Source organism: Toxorhynchites rutilus, chromosome 1 (assembly GCF_029784135.1).
Source record: "Toxorhynchites rutilus septentrionalis strain SRP chromosome 1, ASM2978413v1, whole genome shotgun sequence".
Taxonomy (NCBI): domain Eukaryota; kingdom Metazoa; phylum Arthropoda; class Insecta; order Diptera; family Culicidae; genus Toxorhynchites; species Toxorhynchites rutilus.
Genome location: NC_073744.1, coordinates 34,933,375 through 34,952,164, shown reverse-complemented (window position 1 = coordinate 34,952,164; position 18,790 = coordinate 34,933,375). Strand labels below are relative to the sequence as shown.

At 37.5% G+C, this 18,790-nt stretch overlaps 1 protein-coding gene across 9 annotated transcripts in view; it reads left to right on the top strand.

Annotated features, from left to right (window-relative positions):
* LOC129763359 (hemicentin-2) overlaps positions 1 to 18,790 on the top strand; it is a 459,584-nt gene that overhangs the window by 230,159 nt on the left and 210,635 nt on the right. The window lies entirely within an intron of this gene.

The window sequence follows — 18,790 nt, the reverse complement described above, 5'->3', positions numbered from 1 at the left end:
AACTGTATTTTTGTTTTTCCACGCACGTTTAGTTAACACAATTGAGAAGTTATTTTGAATGTACAGCTGAACAATTTCAGCGCGTTGTTTAGGTGTGTATTGTTCCATGGTTAAAATTGTACTGAAATGACACTTCCAACGCGGTATGACATTTGTTAATCTGACATCTCTGTCAAAAGTTATGGGGTTGCCAGATGCTTCCACTTTAAATGGCCCACCCTGTACTAAACAATAATCCAAATATCAGCATTTCGTTCTGAAAACAGATTTTTATTGTTATCACTCGTTGAATTGCACTGAAATCGATAACAACACCTGAAAGAAACAAACAAAAACAAAAACTCGAAACGACCGAAGTACGAAGTCAGACGTCCCAGAAGATAATGAATTGCTAGCTTCACACCAAGGAGAAGTAGTAAGTTTTAACAATTTGGATGCCTCGTCATACCAAGTAGTAGATAATGAACAAACTTCCTCGCCTCAACAACTAAATGTAGTTGAAATTTTGATATACTGTCAAAATTTCAACCGTATGAAAAGTCCACTTAAAATGAAAGAAATCCAAATTAATATACTGAATTCTTCTTTCTCGATAATTATGACCATAGAGACAAGTTGGGATGATAGTGTTAGAAGCGAGGAAGTATTCGGAAATCGTTTTTAATGTCTACAGAGATGACCGTAATCTTCACAAATCCCATAAAAAATCGGGAGGCGGCGTCCTTATTGCTATTAATTCATTCATAAATTCAGAACACATCTTCCTTGGCACCAGAATCAAAAATCCATATCTACGGAGATATCAATCAACGAAATGCGGACTTTATCACTGATTTTTACAATGAATTTATCTTGCTTCCAGTTGTTGGTGATTATAAGACTCTGCAATTTATTTTTGATAAAATAGCCGGTCTTGGGTTGAATCAAATAAGCAATGTTCATAACCGACAGAAATGCTTCTTGGATTTCTTGTTGACAAATATGACCGAAGATTTTGTGTGACTGAATCATTAACTCCACTTTGGAAAATGAAGTCTTCCACACAGCTATCGAATATTCTATATTTATAGATAACACACAAAAACCATTTGAATATGAACTCGAGGAAGTCTCTGATTACACTAAATCAAATTACCAATCAATTAGGTGTAAGCTTAACTATATCAATTGGCAGGTTATATTTAGATGTGTGCAAAATATTGAAGTAGCTGTGACGACTTTTTACTCGATGATCAATGAAATTATAGAGGAGATACCAACTAGACGAAAAAGGAGAACTATAAACACAAAGTATCCGATTTGGTTTAATCAAAACCAAAGAATCTAAAAAAATAAAAACAGAAGGCACATAAAATTTATAAGAAATACAAATCTGTCGCTAATCTCGAAAAATATCTAAACATTTGCGAACAGCTCAACTCAACTGTTAAAATCGCTTTTGAAGATTACAACTTAAAAACAGAGTCGGACATAAAGTCTAACTCGAAAAGTTCCTTTAATTACATAAAAACAAAATTAAAAAGCAATAGTTTTCCATCACGCATGCACTTTGACGATACCTTGGGGAATGACCCAGAAAAAATTTGCAACCTCTTTGCAACATTTTTTCAAGAAGTTTATATTGAAACAGCTGAGCGGGACCGAGATCGTGACTTCTTTGCATTTCTTCCAGAATTCCCATGTGATGTTGGAGTCAGGAAACTAACTTACATTGAAATTTTTGACGCATTGAGTAAGCTTTATGCCACAAAAAGGCCAGGTCCTGACGGAATTCTACCGGTTTTTATAAAAATTTTGGCATCTGAATTAACTCATCCACTTTTATGGCTTTTCAATAAGTCCCAGAAATATGGAAAAACTCTTTTCTTGTACCAATATTCAAATCCGGTAATAGATCCGATGTAAGAAATTATCGTGGAATAGCAATTATATCTTGCATTCCAAAACTCTTTGAAGCCATAAAACTTTTTCAACAACTAAAGACACGAATTACGAATAAGCAACACGGTTTTTTCAAAGGACGATCAACAACAACAAATTTGCTGGAATTCGTCACATTCACATTGAATGCAATGGATAATGGTAATCAAGTTGAAGCTCTATACACTGACTTTAGTAAGGCTTTCGATCGTGTTGATATACCCTTTCTCCTTCTTAAACTTCAAAAAATAGGGATAGAAGTCAAGCTATTGCAATGGCTAGAATCATATTTGACTGACCGCACGCAAATAGTACGGTTTAATGGGAAAATTTCAAAACCAATATTTGTTACATCCGGAGTTCCTCAAGGCTCTCATTCGGGGCCACTTTTGTTCATTTTATTTGTTAATGACGTTTGCGTTTTTCTTAATAGTGTTAAGGCTCTTATCTACGCGGATGATATGAAGCTGTATATGGAAATAAAGAATGAAGAAGACTCTCAAACATTCCAAAATGATGTTAACATATTTTATAATTGGTGCACTAAGAGTTTATTACAGCTCAATGTTAGGAAATGCACTTTTATGACTTACGAGAAGAATAACACCATGGTGTTAAGCTAGGAAATCAACCCATCAGTAGATGTCAACGAGTAAGAGACTTAGGCGTGGTCTTAGATTCACAACTAACCTTCGTTGACCATTATAATACAATCATCCATAGAGCAAATAATATGTTGAGCAAATAATATGTCAAACGCTTTAGTTACCATTTCTACGATCCTTACACAATAAAAACATTGTATATAATATACGTCATATCAATTCTGGAATACTGTAGTATTGGATGGTCCCCCTACATAACTTCACACGAAGACAAAATTAAATCTGTACAAAAACAATTTCTATTATATGTACTTCGTAAACTAGGCTGGCCTTCATACCATCTCCCTCCATATCAGGCACGTTGCATGCTAATCAATATGAAAAGCTTAAAAGAACGTCGGAACTCTGCCATGATTCTATTTATTATTGATATCATATCTCAACGAGTGGACTCAGAAGAAATATTAGGAAACATTTTCTACATAGATTACCGAAGAACGAATTATGCCAAATATAGTCCTATTAATCGTATGATGAGCCTCTGTAACGAACACAGTGAAATATTTGATGTAACCATGTCAAGGTCATTGCTCAAAGACTATTTGAATAGAATAAGATATACAGGGTAACTTCGATATAACGTACATTTTGCTTTCAAAATTGTACGTTGTATCGAATTGTACGTTATATCGAAGCATAATAAAGAACTCTGAAACGTACCTTATATTACTTGATTGTGTTGTTGTTTGAGTAAGGTTGATGAATAAAATCAATAAGAAGACGAAGCCAACTTTTCTCATGATGTTTCCCTGCGTTCTGTTGATTGATGATATATTCATTTAGAATCCGGAATCACAAAACAGTTGTATTTCGGGACTGGTTCAAGTTACAAAACAAACTTTAGTATCAAAATACAGATAATTTATTGCTCTTTCAGAAAAAAAATTATTAAAAAAAATATTTTTTTGGACATTGACGTTATAACGAGGGTACGTTGTATCGAAGTTTCCCTGTAGTTAAATTTCACTCTAATATTTGGGCAGCATATTTAGTCTACGCTGGTTTGACGAAATAAATAAAAAAAATGTTGTTAAAGCCGTCTTTTTAATTAAACGGATAAATTATCCAGCCAGCTGGCTCTCTTTAGTTTTTTTTAGTTTTAAGTAAGTAGTTTTAAGTAGTATTAAGAATGTATTGGTCTACAATTTTGATTGACGACAATAAAAAAAAGATCAAGAAGATAGATACGTGAACGATTGTTTTTGTAATGCATTCAATGATTGAAAACTAATAGCGTGCATCCATTAACTCGATTTGTTCTCATTGGTTACATAGGACCCTTCAAGAGTTACGCGATAATTGCACTTTCATTTTTAAAGCTCTATAGCTCTATATGAAAGCTAACAGAGGGGATGCGCCCCACAGGGGTTATTATTATGCATCACTCCGCCATGGGCAAGAATCTGCCATGCTCGTAAACTTGTTCGTAATTTGTAAACACCGTGAGTTTGATGCATTTTTTTTGTCGTCCCGCAGCCTCCTTCAAGTCCCCATCACCATCATCATCACACGCAATAATTTCTCGGTAGCTTTATGGCAAGCAAATGCGACGAAAGCACTTTTTTGTGTGCGATGTATGCTCGAGGGTATTCCGTGGAACATGAATTTTGCTTCATGAATCAGCTAGTATTTCGAAGAGGGTTTGAAAATTCCGCGATTTTCGGTTTTCTCTTTCCCAGAGGACAATAAAAACATCAAAACACCATGACGACAAACTCGAAAATGCCCCAGAAAAAAAATATATCTCGAAACGTTACTCGTCAGGAGCAGAAACAAAAAAAAACTTTTTTCTGTGGCGCATGAATTCCTGTTTGAATAAAATCCTGCTTAACACCGGTGACGCTGACAGTGGAGAGCAATTAAAAGTTCTCTGATTGATACTTGGAGTTTGGCACTGTTCCAGCGCGAAAAGTGAGTCTTCTGCTATGGCGTCTCTCGGGTGCTCGAGTCGCGCTGTTTCTGCGCTCCCCAACAGATCCAGGTCATGTGCCAACGCAGGCAGCCCGGCCCAGCAAAATCCGCGAGATCTGTGTCGCGGAGCAAACACGGATCGCTTTCCGCGTTATGATTGTGAGAAAAGCGAGCATCACACTTTAATGACCCCGTTTTGTTGAAACAGCTGACATTTTCGGGACGGGCGCAATGAAATTAATCAAACTCGAACGAAGAGTTTGTGCGTGGCGTTAATGATGAAAGATTGGACTTGATTCTTTGAGAATTTGTTTTTTCTTTACCAGTTCGTCTCAGCTGCGAACGTTCCAATTTTCCAACTGACAACAGCTTCCCTAGCGGGAAGCTGGGGTTGTGTCAACCGGAAATAATGCCTTCATTCGAAGGTCATAAATTTACATTCGATTTCCATAATGTACTGCCACGAGACACACACACACACACCCACATAGGGAAATGGCAACCGATGGAGCACAGCATCCAAAAGTGTATACATCCACCTCGTTATTGGATGTGGAAATGGACAAGTGTGTTATCGTGCCTCCGAGCAGAAGCTGTCGAGGTCTCGAAGCAAACAAAACTCTATTGAGCGTGAGAATCACACATACACACCCACGTGCATGAGCAGTTCGATCGTTACCAACAACATTAGCAATTTATCCAATATATGTGACAAGCGGGAGGAAGAATGGAACGATAGGGTTCCTCACTGTGAAAATAGCACCCATTTTGTATTCTGTTGGAGCGAAAAATAGAATGGGAAGGATGAATATGGCCATTACCACCATCTTGCGCGTTCCATTCCGATAGGGAGATTTGTGAGACTGTCCTTTTGTATGAGCCCTCCCGTTGGAGGAACGGAGAGAAATGTTCGGCTCAATTTAGCAATTGAAAAATATTGGAAAGTTCGAACGGTTTTATCTCCTCGGAGCATTGTCATGTGTTACTGTGGACGGGCTGTTCTGGAGAATTGTTCTATCTATTGTTAGTGCTGGTGTTCGAAATGAATAAAATGTTAGCATTCCTCTGGCAACCTTATTTTTGTTCGTTTCTTGTTCGAGTTCAACCTGAATTTCAACACTTAACTGAAGGATGTCTACGCATTCTTTGGATTTAGAATTCTCCAAAAAATCTAAACCTCGATCCGAGATCTACTCAGTGAATTTAAATTCTGGACTATGGATATGAGATTTAGAATATTGGAGTTGTGCTCTCGACCTTTGATCTGATGTCCGATACCGGAAGTCGAATGTGACTCTAATGACCATATATGTAGAAAGTCTTCATTAGAAAATCGCAACATTTTGACATTAAACCTCGTGATACATCGTAGAGCTATGAGTAATGAGACATAAACACACATAAAACTAGGCTACTATGTTGATCTTCTTACTCCGATCACCTGATAAGGATCAAAATTAAGATTTTCTCCGAATTTGGAAGAAATTTTCTATAATTTCCTGCAAGAGGGGCCCTGGATTCGCTGCAGTCGTTGTACCAGCTCCGAAACAGAAACTGAGAATGATACGGATCGGCCAAGATCGGCGATGCTTGATGTCCGGTGCCTGAAATGCTTCGTTCTGGTTCGAATCGAAGTGGTTCTCCTAGCTGGATAGCGAAAAACGAAGCGTCATGAACAGAAAGTCTCCAATTGGTGGCTCTCACCATTGAAGGGAATGACGGATCCTACGGCTGAAGAAGGCATGAACATCGATTGCTCAGGTTTTGGAATTTTGGTACCTTGGTACCTTTATGAAGACCAATATTTTGGAAAAAACTACTAAACACTGGATTTTATTCTCGTGATCTTGCACATTCAGTGGTTAGATTTGGAATGAATGTATGATAATGCTAGCAAATCGGTTTGAATGTTATGACCAGGGATGGTAAAAAATCACATTCAACGATCAATGAATAAGTATATCCCTCTAGTCGGATGTTTTTAAATCACCCCCAGCAGGCGAGGCTCTTTTATTCTTCATATGTACACAGAGAGAATACTTGGAACGGTGAGCTACCAAGATCTCAAAAAAGAAATATGAGAGCGGAATCCCAACTGCTTGCACTCTCGAAGCATTACTTCTACTACTCAGGTTTTATCGTGAGTGCAAGCCACAAACGATTAATCCCATTCCATAGAGCGGATGATGAGTTCTTGATCGGAAAGTGTAACAAGAGACGATCAACTGAAATCTTACGACACTCATCGAGGGATTTTTAATTCTCTATTGCACTGTCCGCAGTGAGTGGCTGACTCAGTCTCGTGTCGATTTTATTTTGCTGTCGTCTCCCGCCCGATAAACAGCAGACGGGTAATGGATGCAATTGATTAATTTTATTACCAGCAGATTTGGGCGAATCTCATCCCGCCCAAAATCGTTTTTAGATTCCAATAATTCTGAACATTCACATTTCTCTCCAAATAATTTTTCCAACAGTAATTCAATTAGTGACTTCACGAAACACCTTTCGAATTCGATTGAATTTCAGACCCTTTTTTACTTTGTAGATAAAACGGATCACATATTTGATTAATTCAATTCTGTGTGGTTACGTTCTTCGTTGCGAATAAATGTAATGAAATAGTATGGACGTATGATATTCATGTATCGTGGACTTCCGACATATGTGGCAGTAGATTTGTCGAACGACTAATGTTTTTTATATCCCTTCAAACTTGTTGAATCTCTCAAGTGTACATACTGCTTTGACCGCAGATTTGCATGGTAGAATCTGGTTAATTTCAGGTATTCAGTCTTCATATTGTCGAATGAATACTGTTGGAACAATAGGTATCGCAGCAAATGATTATCAACATCTTACCTTATCATCAAACGGTATGCGAATAATTTCAGTGAACTGACGGCATTGGAATATATGCTTAGTGAGGACCACACAATTATTATCAGAGCGAATAAACGTCCGACTGGAAGTCATGAACATCAATTCAATGTGCCCAAGATAAATTTATCCTTTGAAGGTCATTAACCTTTCTAAAGATGATCAGATGGAATATATTCCAATGTCGTCTGGAATAACCTGTCCAACACCTTATGATCGTAATATTGTTTTTGCTATTATTCTGATGTTTCATAACACGGCACTCTATTGATTATTCGCCGAAAATGAATAAAAAATATCCTTGAAGTTAGCCTACGGTTTTAGTAGCAGTGCAATATGGTGAGCCAGTCTCAGGATAAGAAAACATTTAAAAATAAAGCTTTTTTTTTTGAATGAATCAATAGTAAAACAAAACGTCAAAAAATATTCAGCTTTGTGATAGCAGATTGTCATTATCCATTTGAGTTGTATGAGTATTCCATTCCCCCACAAACTGTGGATAGTCTATCTGCATACAAATTATGTAGAGTGCCACAATCCAAAAAAATTATGAGTAAATATTTACGTGCTTAAACAAAAACACACATGTTGACATATTTGCGCTAATTTATGTTTTTTTTTATTAATTCAAGGTAATCAAGGTCTTTTCTAGACACCAGTTTACTCGGCCCCGAAAAAAGTGGTCTGTATTTGGGCAGGCGGAAAAATATATCTCGCAAGACCACGTGTTCGATGTCGTAAAAGCCTTGGCCAATAACGCATTTACATTAACTCATAAAATTAGTGATTTGAGAGGGATTATTGTTTGTAGTCTCTTGATTAATTTAAACACCATCTGAGAAATCCTCCGTGAAACATGAAACATTAAAGTCGTCCTATCTGCTGTAGCGCATTTTTTTTATTTTACCCAGTTTCATCGAAGTAAACGCGCTCGGAAAGGAAAATTGAACGCCCGGATGAGAGAGCGAGAATCGTACGTCATAGAGACACTCATTCCCATGGAGCAAATTCTTGTTAGGAGTTGAAAGCAAAACGAGGAAGGAGAGTAACTCAATTATTCGAACTAGTTTCAGTCTAGCAATGCTTTGGTCAACTCAGAGTTACCAAGAGAAAATCATTTGGTTATGATGGGTGAGGATTAATAGTTAGTCGCAGTTTGCACAGATTACGATCTGTGCAGTTTGCGATTAATCGTAAATCACATCATGCTCCCTTGTTTTCCATCCTTGGTTATGACATCATCCTTGGTATTCGTTTATGCTGTGCTTCGGATTTTGATGCTGTGTTTCTGTAATGCACCACAAATTGCATTTAGAATAGGAGAGAGTAACTTGAATGGGGAAAAAGGATAGGGAAGGGATTGGAAATCTATTTCATTTCACATTCGCGCTGTCGAACACCAATCTAAGGCACATTTTGGGGAACATTCGAAGTAAAAACATTTACTACGACAAAATTGGACGTGAGCGAATATCCGAAATTAATTCTTGGTTTTGGTGATTTTCAATAACGGAACAGAACTCGTGCATTTGACAGTACAGTGAAAAAATCGAATTACAGCCAAAAGAACTTCATAAGTCCTTATCATGAATCTTCGTACTATGGACAGTCATTCATCGTGAGAAGCATTGTAATTTGGAACGCGTTACCTATCAACATAAAATCAATTAAATCCGCCTTAGGATTTAGGCGGGAACTCCTTGCTAGATTTGAGAGCATGAATTAGAACAATTAATAGTTGGGACTTTCAGGAACTAGTGTAGTTTAGTTTTTAATTGAATGAAATAAGCCAAATGAATTATTTTTGTGGCATTAAAAAGACGTTGTGTTTCGTCACAATTATTATGAGCAAATAAATAAAAGTATGAGGTCACCTCGAGGGAGATATTGCGAGAGGGTATTACTGTACAAATTTTTAAACGCGTTTATCGACCGATTTGACAATTTTTTTTATCAGCATGTGAAAATGAATTATCTAAAGTGTTACATAGCCGTTTTTTTTTATATCTTACTTTTTCGATTTTTTATGATCTTCTTAACAGCGATTTTCATGAAAATTAACTGATTTTTAACAAAAATGGCCGCCATTTTGGCAATTCTTTGAATTTTCAAAAAACTCCTATGTAGCTGGAAAATGGAAAATACATCTTCAAATATACGTTAAACAATAACCAAAATATCTGAACACTTTACTTAATTGACTTATGGCTAAAACCCGAAAAAAATCATGAAGATTCATCATTTTTCGACCTTCCAGAAACGAGCCAAAACGGACTTCGAATCTGAAAATTGTAGGTTCGTGTCCTGTCACGGTCGCCATGAGGTAGAATCGTGGTTCTTTTTTCAATAAATCATAACGACAAGAACTCATTTTGATAACGTCTTTACTCGTAGAAAGTTGATACAGGAATAAATGAAATGGGCTTGGCTAGTAAAACACAGTTATTTATGAAAAATGCAAATCCAAAAATGGCGCCATATATATTTTTTTTCACAACCCTATCAATATGGATATCGACAGAAAAGGCATGACTAGTAGAACACAGTTATTTATGAAAAACCTAAATCCAAGATGGCGGCCACTACAAAATGGCAGATTACATATTTTCTCAGAACCCTATCAAAATGGATAACAAATGGAAGGGATTGACTAGTAGAACACAGTTATTTATGAATAATGCAAATCTAAAATGGCTGCCACCACAAGATGGCGCCAAATATATTCTTTCGACAGAGCAACAAACTAAACTTTTACAGAAATTCTTGGTGTTTTCAAAACTGCTCTCCGGTTTGCGGTGCAAACATTTCTTATTGAATAGTTCATAATCAAAGATGAGGGGTAATTTTTAATTAAAAAAATCTCTGTATGGAAAGGTCCTACAGGAACGTTCTAGGACTCAAATGAAAGCTGGTTGATAAGGTTAATTGGATTTGCTATTGAGTTGGTTGGCAAAAAATTGTGTTAGTCTACAAAATCTTTGGGAAAAAAGATAGGAATCGATTTTTTTCTTCCCAATATTGTTGTACACTACACCTACATATAACAAGATAAAAATTCGTTCGTTCAATATTCTTAAACATGAAAGTTGAAATTTTAAAATGATGTACATTTCATCTTTATGCATTGATGTTTTTGATTCCTCATCAAACTTCAACTGAATAAAGATATCTCACACTCATTGCGGAAAATATTGTCAACTCTAACCATTTTTCAAACGAATTGCCATCTATTAGGAGCGACGTCATTATTGCGTACAAATGGCTGTTATGTTAGAATGTTTTTTTCAATAATTCTCTAGGTGTAGCATAATAAAGAATGTGTATCAGTAAAAATGTGGGTTTTGATCATGCTGGCGCTTACGTCAACCAAAACAGAATGTAACACAACTCGATTCGATCGTGACCATGCAAATTTATTGGAAGCCTAAATCAGTACTGTAAAAAAATCATTTAGAATCCATAGAAAGTTCAAGTTAATCCAACAAGCCTCCGAAAACCAATTTGATTTTGATCAGTTACAACTTGACGAAACTCAGGCATCGAAAAAAAGTTATTTCACAATCCCATCGAAAACCATTCAAACACCTACCGCAAACACCCCTACACTTTACGGCACCAAACTATTGTTTAACTTGCGAACTTCTCTCCGCAAGGACAAACTCAATCCGGAGACAAATGCCATTAGCATTAATCGAACTTATTGCGATCCCCTATTCGAGCGGAGAGTTCCTGAAAAGTTTCAGCGCTGCTGGAAAGATCTGCCCAGCACTCGCCAGAGAGAGAGAGAGAGAGAGGAAAAAACTACGTTCCGCTGCTGATATGGCTTCCTGGCAGGCGTTCAAACAACGAACAACGTCAACCCGGAGCTGACCGTGGCCACCAAACGTAGCTGACGCACGAACTCACGGGAAACACGTCAACGAACATCAGCAACTTTCCTGCTAAGAGGTGAAACTTTGCCTTTTGCTTTTTCTCGCGTGTCCTTTACTCGGGGCTGCTGTCCTGCCGAGATATGTCACTCTGGTGTCGATGTTTCATCCTTTGATGTTATCGCGCGCTTATTGAAACACGAAATGACGCGCGAGCTGCTATCCCGTTTTTTTTTCTAATTTCTGTCGTCAGATGCGTAGATCTATGGGATTTTTTTTTGGCCCCGCAACTTAGAATATTTGCTTTTATGTACGCCATGGGACGGATGCAAAACGACCGAAAGAATCTCCCGGTTCGATTATGTCCTTCGCAGATGACTTTTTTTCCTTTCTCGTTGGTTTGTGTGCGCTAGTAAAAAATGTACGATAGCACCAATCAAAAATTTTACAACGATAGCAGCAATGATCTGATTTCGTGGCGTCTCTCGCTGTCTATGGTGCAGTTTAATGCCAGTGGAGAATCACCCGACCTTAGGTGACGGGGATCTCTGTAGTCAAATATTTTATCGCATAGAATCATGCCCACGAAGGTCACAGAATGAAGTGTAGTACACGTGCTTTCGGAGCGTAATTTTCAATTTAAATTATGATTTGTAGGGCGAAAGGCAGTGAAAGGAGCATTAAATTTAATGGTAGTAACTCAGCTTTCGACGCATTATGGACCCCGCTGTGTTTTGACACTTTATGACTTTATGACAGGAACGTGTTACTCGCTTTTAAGTTCTTTTGGGCTCTGAACGTTAAAGCAATGATAGCTCTGTTGCTTACAGAGCTTTGCACCACAGATAGAACGAAAAACATAAAACCAGTAGTTTATTAGTAGCTATTTCAAAGATTCAATGAAAACCATTTTTCGAATACTAAATACGAGAGTTTACTTTGCTTTCTTTTGAGAGTTCCGACTGAGCGTTATTCAGATTAGTGTTTGTTCTTATACAGATTTTACAGAATTCCAAATATCCATTCAGCTTTTTGACAAGAACAATTCAACCTGAATATTATTTAATTTTTTCTAGATCGGATTTCATAAAAAAGCACTGTCTAAGGTAACTTTCAAGGGTATCAAATGGGTGTGTACGAAATTATAGCTACACAGTATGCTATATGCTATAGAATAATCTAAATTCATGTTATCCCCTTCGAATTTAGGGGCTATCCACATACCATGTGGACAGAAAAAGCACGATTTTAGACTCCCCCCTCCACCTCCGTGGACAATCGTGGACATTTACTAAACCCCTCCCCTCTTGTCCACGTGGACATTTTTCCATTTCCTTTTTCGGATCAAGAAAATATTTGAATTGCACCTATATTTAATGCTTATTTTATATTACCGGAACTGTAACGTTAATCTCTCTATATCCTGATCGTAACATTAATTCAAACGATCGGCTTTGTGGAGAAAAAGCAAATTGGCTTTATTAGAAGTCGTGTTTTTTCTGTCCTTTGATCTCTTCTTCTTCTTTTTGACTTTAAGAGGCTTTAAACTTCACAGCCTTCACTCCTTTAAGTTTTTCACTAACATTAACCAAGAATTAATTCATATCGCCCTTCGGTTTCTTACAAATTTCATTTATGTTGTCTTAATTTTTCCGTTGTTGAATTCCGCATCAAAACATCACTTATAGGTTTTGAACAGTTTTTTTTTAGATTTGGCACATGCTATCATTATATATCTTATGACAAATTTCAAAAAATGGTTAAAACACGATATTTGACCAGGTTTTTGGAGAATCAAAAATTATTCTAGTAAAAAAGATAGCAGTTTGCTGGCAAAGAATGAATCGGAAAGCAGTATGAGATTATGAATATTTTATTTTAAGTATCAGCATGAGTTCTGTCACTAGATTATATGCTTTTTTACCCGTATTGGAAAACTGTCACTATGCGGATATGACCAAACGTTAATGAAGTACAACGACAATGGCGTCACTTTGGTTCCCAAGAAATGATATCCGAGCCAAGCTAAGGCTGATTGGGGATTACTGGTCGATTGTCAAGGGCAAACTAGAGGTTTTTTTTTTTTTTTTACTGTATTATAGTGACTTTCAACTCACTTGGCTCGTTCGTCACTTTTACTTCCATTTTTGGAAGAATGTCGGGAGTGAGAATTGAACTCGTGACCTTTAGCGTGAGAGGCATGGATGTTACCACTACGCCAGATCGCCTCCTCAAACTAGAGGTAAACTGTGGAACCATAAGCATTGAGAAGGTGTTCAACGATAAAATGAATCTGAATGCCAAACAAGAGCTAAAACAACTGGTGCAAAAGATAATGGGCCGTTTTCGGCCGATAATGGGCCAATCATAACGCAGTTGAATACTGCCAGAACTAACGTGTGGGATGTGCTTAGACATTTCCTTATTCAAAGATGGATTCCGGACAGTTTCCTAATCATGAAATCTTACCTAGGAGGTATTCCAGAAGATTTTAATTCACATTCATGGATAAATTTGTTCGTGATTTGGCAAGGTATTTGTCCCGGTGGAGCGAAAAACAAGATATAAAGATGATCCTCTAGATTTCGGTGATTTTGAGTTACTCTCAAAGTATACATTACAGTGAAGAAATTCAATAATATGAGAATAAGATGGATGTTCCAGAGTGCTCAGGCAGTTCAACCCTTCTATTAAAAATGACGAAGTTCTAAGGGTGTAAAGTTATAAAAAATATTGGAAATGCAGAACAAATTTCAGGCTCCATTTAGACTATACTTATTAAGCGTGTCCACGTGGACATTAACCAAAACCCCTTTCCCCCTTACCGTGGACAAGCGTGGACATTCTCGTACCCCCTGCCCCCCTAAAGTTGTCCACGTGGTATATGGACAGTCCCTTAGACCAATGGGTGTTAGTCCTGAATACTACCCCTTATATTTTTTTCGACACAAGACTACGTCTTCCTAGAAACATTCAAACGTTTATAATGCAATCTGTTGCGATTCAATTCATAAATGATCACAACATAATCGTTTGAGTAGCTTATTAATTTTAGTAGGTTTTTTTGGTGGCTCGTGATGAATGATGCGTGATTTTGTTGTGACTTTATCATAGACTTTGAAAATAGATTTTCTAATGTTCATATTGAGTCTCCGCTTCAACATATGGTGTTGGCTGATCGCTGTCTAGAGTGAAACTAAAAGAGAAATCACAGAGTGAAATAATTTATGCCTTCCGTTCGATGCAGCGCGAGATTTTCATTTAGATAATTTTTCCTGAAAAAGTCGAGCTGGAAATGTTTCAATTTTCATTGCACTCAATTTTTCGATGGGAGGCGATCTGGCGTAGTGGTAACATCCATACCTCTCACGCAGAGATCACGAGTTCAATTCTCACTCCCGACATTCTTCCAAAAAATGGAAGTAAAAGTGACGAACCAGCCGAAATGTGTTCAAAGTCACTACAATAAAGAAAAAAAAACTCAGATAGAACGTTGTGGGCGTAGAAACATTGATGATTTTAGCAACTCTGCATACTTGAAATCCTAGAACAATTGTTGACAAACAAACAAACTTTGGCCCTTTTCAAGCCAAAGTTTGTTTTTCATAATTTTGTTCGAGTTTTCTAATGAGTGTTGCTAGAAAAAAATCCTTCTTCAAGTCGTCCAATGTATAGCTGATTTGTTGGTTTAATGGGCTATACAGCCATTCCATGCCAAACCGATATAGTGGTTCTCAGATTTTCGTCGAAAGTGGGTTTATTTGCAAAACATTAGACCCATATTTTTTATTTTTTCATTAGGGTGCCCATTTCCATTTTAGAGTGTTCCGAAAAATCTTTCATTACCCACTTTTTCCCAAAAATGTATTTTTTCCAAAAGTTCATAACTTTTGAACCACTGAACCAATTTAGACGATCGACATATCAAATTGAAGCTAATGAGCTCGCCTTTTATTGAAAAATATTGGAAAAATGGAATAATGGATTATTGATTGTATTCATTTTTTATTGGTTTCATCGCTTTTGACTAGAGGGCACTATATTTTTTTATATTTTTTCTTGAAAGCTGAGGATTTTCTACAAAACATATCTCGATATCAGGGCTTATTTTTCCGTTTTTGAGATATGATTTTCGGAAAAAAAACTATTTTAACATATGTCGATATCCGATCCACGGTCGAAATAAGATCGATTCATCCATACAACTGCTCTGCTCTGCGAGAAACATCGGGCTGCTGTTCTATAAATAACTCAACAATGGATCAACGACTGTCTCCGCTGTCCAGTCTTAACTGGATAATGGAAGAACAGATAGAAAACTCTTACGCCTAAATGGCTACTGTGTAAATGTGTATCATTTGCAATGGGAATACTCTAACGCCGAAAAATGGCAACTTTGTAATATGCTAATTATAGATATGATAAATATGTGACATGTACACGATTATAATTCGGCTCTGTTACAGCTAAAATGCTAATAAGCCTAAAATAAACAAAATGGATAAAAAAAATATGTCGATATCAGAGATGCAATTTTTTTCGTTATTGAGATACGATTTTTCAAATTTAACATATTTTAAGTCTTCGTTCAATACTTATATGTGACTAAACTAGACCTATGCGATTAGTATCCAATTTTGCCGCAAGTCTGATATTTTTTCAAAGAAGTTTAGCTCATTGACTTCAAATTGATATGCTGCTCATCTGAATCGGTTTAGTAGTTCAAAAGTTAGGAATTTTCGAAAAAAAAAAACAAATGCCATACAAATGAAACACAAATTTTTGCATTACTCGAGAATTAATCAAGCAAATGAAACCAAACTTGGCATGTAGAGGTTGCAAAAAATTGGATTTTGTTCTAGTAATCATTGATTGTATTTGATTTTTGATGTTTTCATTGCTATGTACTAGAGGGCACTATATTTTTTTTTCTTGTGGGCTGAGGCCAGTGTTTGCCAAATGATCCACTCATTGAAAAAATCGCTTTCGTTCGTTCAATTATGATTTCCCCCAGCGGTATTCTATTGTTGTTATGTGCTGCAAATCACGACACAAAAGAGAACGAGACAACTCTGCATCGGCTCGCACTTCATTGCACACCAGCATGCAAGCAAAGCTATCATATACGCTTTCGGTGCAGAAAGCTTATTTTCTTCTTTGCCTCTAACATATGCATACCGACCATGCATCATGAAACAGCAGGATCGTACGGACAACGCAAAGCGAAAGATTCATATTCAGCTAATGTAGCAGGTCCTGATTTTTAAGTCTCAGAGAGTGCAAACTATATGATTATTTAGCTCGATAGAGGCTAAGGGAAGGGTAGTCAGTTTATATTTTCCATTTTTAACGCCTCTATCCCTTGAAATGTGTATATTCTTATAGACCGCATAGTTTTACTAGCAACACCGCTCCAGTGAGAAGCAAAAACTCTCGCGTTTTATCGCTTTTCCCATTCGCTGCTAATTTTTCTTGTATCATTTATTGCTTTGCACTTGTCTGTGCAGTGGGTTTCGCTATAGTAAAATGAGACGATATATGCGGTTCAAACCTGTATGCAGGCTTCGAAAATAGTGTGCCATGTTTGATACAGCTCGAATATGGCCAACAGTCTTCGTTCCTCTCTTAGTTTAATCACTAAATGTTACAAAAGTGATTGCTGACATTCATACACGTATCTGAATAATCCTCTCATATTTGGTTATATGTTCGTGAGAGTTTACTTGCATGACACATTGTGTATCATTCGATTTTGATCGAAATCCAAACACTGGCTGAGGCTGAGTTCCTATACATAACATATCCAAAAATCAGAGATGTGATTTTTGTCGCTTTAAAGTTATGACTTTTTAAATTACACCGATGGCCCGAAAAAACATGTTTCGCCTTTTCCTCCAAAAATGACATTTTCAAAAATTCATAACTTTTGAACTCGTCTTTTTTTTTAATATTTAAAAATATCAAAAATTGGAATCTAGTCGCATAAAGGGTGTGTCACATCAAATTGCATCACGGAAAAAACGCTGTAGAAATTCAATTATTAGGAATTATATCTTCAGCTTTCGCTTATAATCAGATAAGAGTGTATAGTTCACGTTGGCCATGCTTCACTGTCAATTTTTCGTAAATTTGGAAAAATGTCGTCGAACGAAAAAGAGCGTCGTGAATTAATCCTGTGCACTCGTTTCGAGAATCCGGAGTTGTCACATCGGGACATCGGTGAGATGCTGGGAATAGTCCAATCCACGGTCAGCAGAGTACTAAAACGATACTTCGAGAACCTAACCATCGACCGGAAGGTGAAGAACGGCAAAAATGGATGCTCCGTCAGTGAAAAAGATCACAAGCGCGTAGTTAAGCAGTTTAGACGTGATCCGAGAAGTTCGGTCCGATGTCGCCAATAAGCTGAATTTGTCAAGTTCATTGGTCCAGCGGACCAAGCAGCGGGAGGGCCTGCGTACATACAAGGTTCAGAAGGCTCCTAACCGCGACAAAAGGCAAAACATGGTGGGGAAGACGCGAACCCGGAAGCTGTACACCGAAATGCTGACGAAGCCGCATTGCCTGGTAATGGACGACGAAACCTACGTCAAAGCGGACTTTCGTCAGCTGCCGGGCCTGTTGTTCTTCTCCGCAGAAGACAAATTCAGCGTTCCGGAGGAGATTCGCAAGCAGAAACTATCCAAGTTTGCCAAAAAGTACATGGTGTGGCAAACGATCTGCTCTTGCGGAAAGCGGAGCGCCCCCTTCGTGATGACCGGCACGGTAAACGGTCAGGTTTACCTTAAGGAGTGCCTACAGAAGCGCTTACTACCACTATTGAGGCAGCACGAGGGCCCGACCATCTTCTGGGCGGATCTCGCTTCGTGCCACTATTCAAAGGACGTGTTGGAGTGGTACGAAGCCAACGGGGTCACCTCGTGCCAAAGGAAATGAACCCGCCCAACGCGCCGGAGCTTCGCCCAATAGAGAAATATTAGGCGATTATGAAGCAGGCCCTCCGGAAGAACCCAAAAGTTGTCAAATCGGAGGCGGACTTCTAGAGAAAATGGATTTCTGTTCAAAAAAAAACTACAGCCTGACGTTGTACAGAACCTTATGGACGGGGTAAAGAGGATGGTGCGAGCATACGGACTTGGGCTCGAAGTATGAATAAAAAGAAAATGCCAAAAGTTGTTTAATAGTTTTTATTTTACTGTCTAAAATTTTCAAAAGAATCGGTCTACTGGGCGAATTTCTACAGCGTTTTTTCCGTGATGCAATTTGATGTGACACACCCTTTAGATCTAGTCAATTTGCATAGGATTATTGAATGAAAACTGAAAACAAGTTAAATTATACAACTCATAACTTAAAAACGAAAAAGACACATATTTGATTTCTGGATATGATGTATAAAATTGTGGAGACGATCTGGCATAGTGGTAACATCTGTACCTCAAAGGCTAAGGGTCACGAGCTCAATTCCCACCCCCGACATTCTTCCAAAAATGGAAGTAGAAGTGACGAACCAGCCAAGTGTGTTGAAAAAAACTCAGCTTTCAA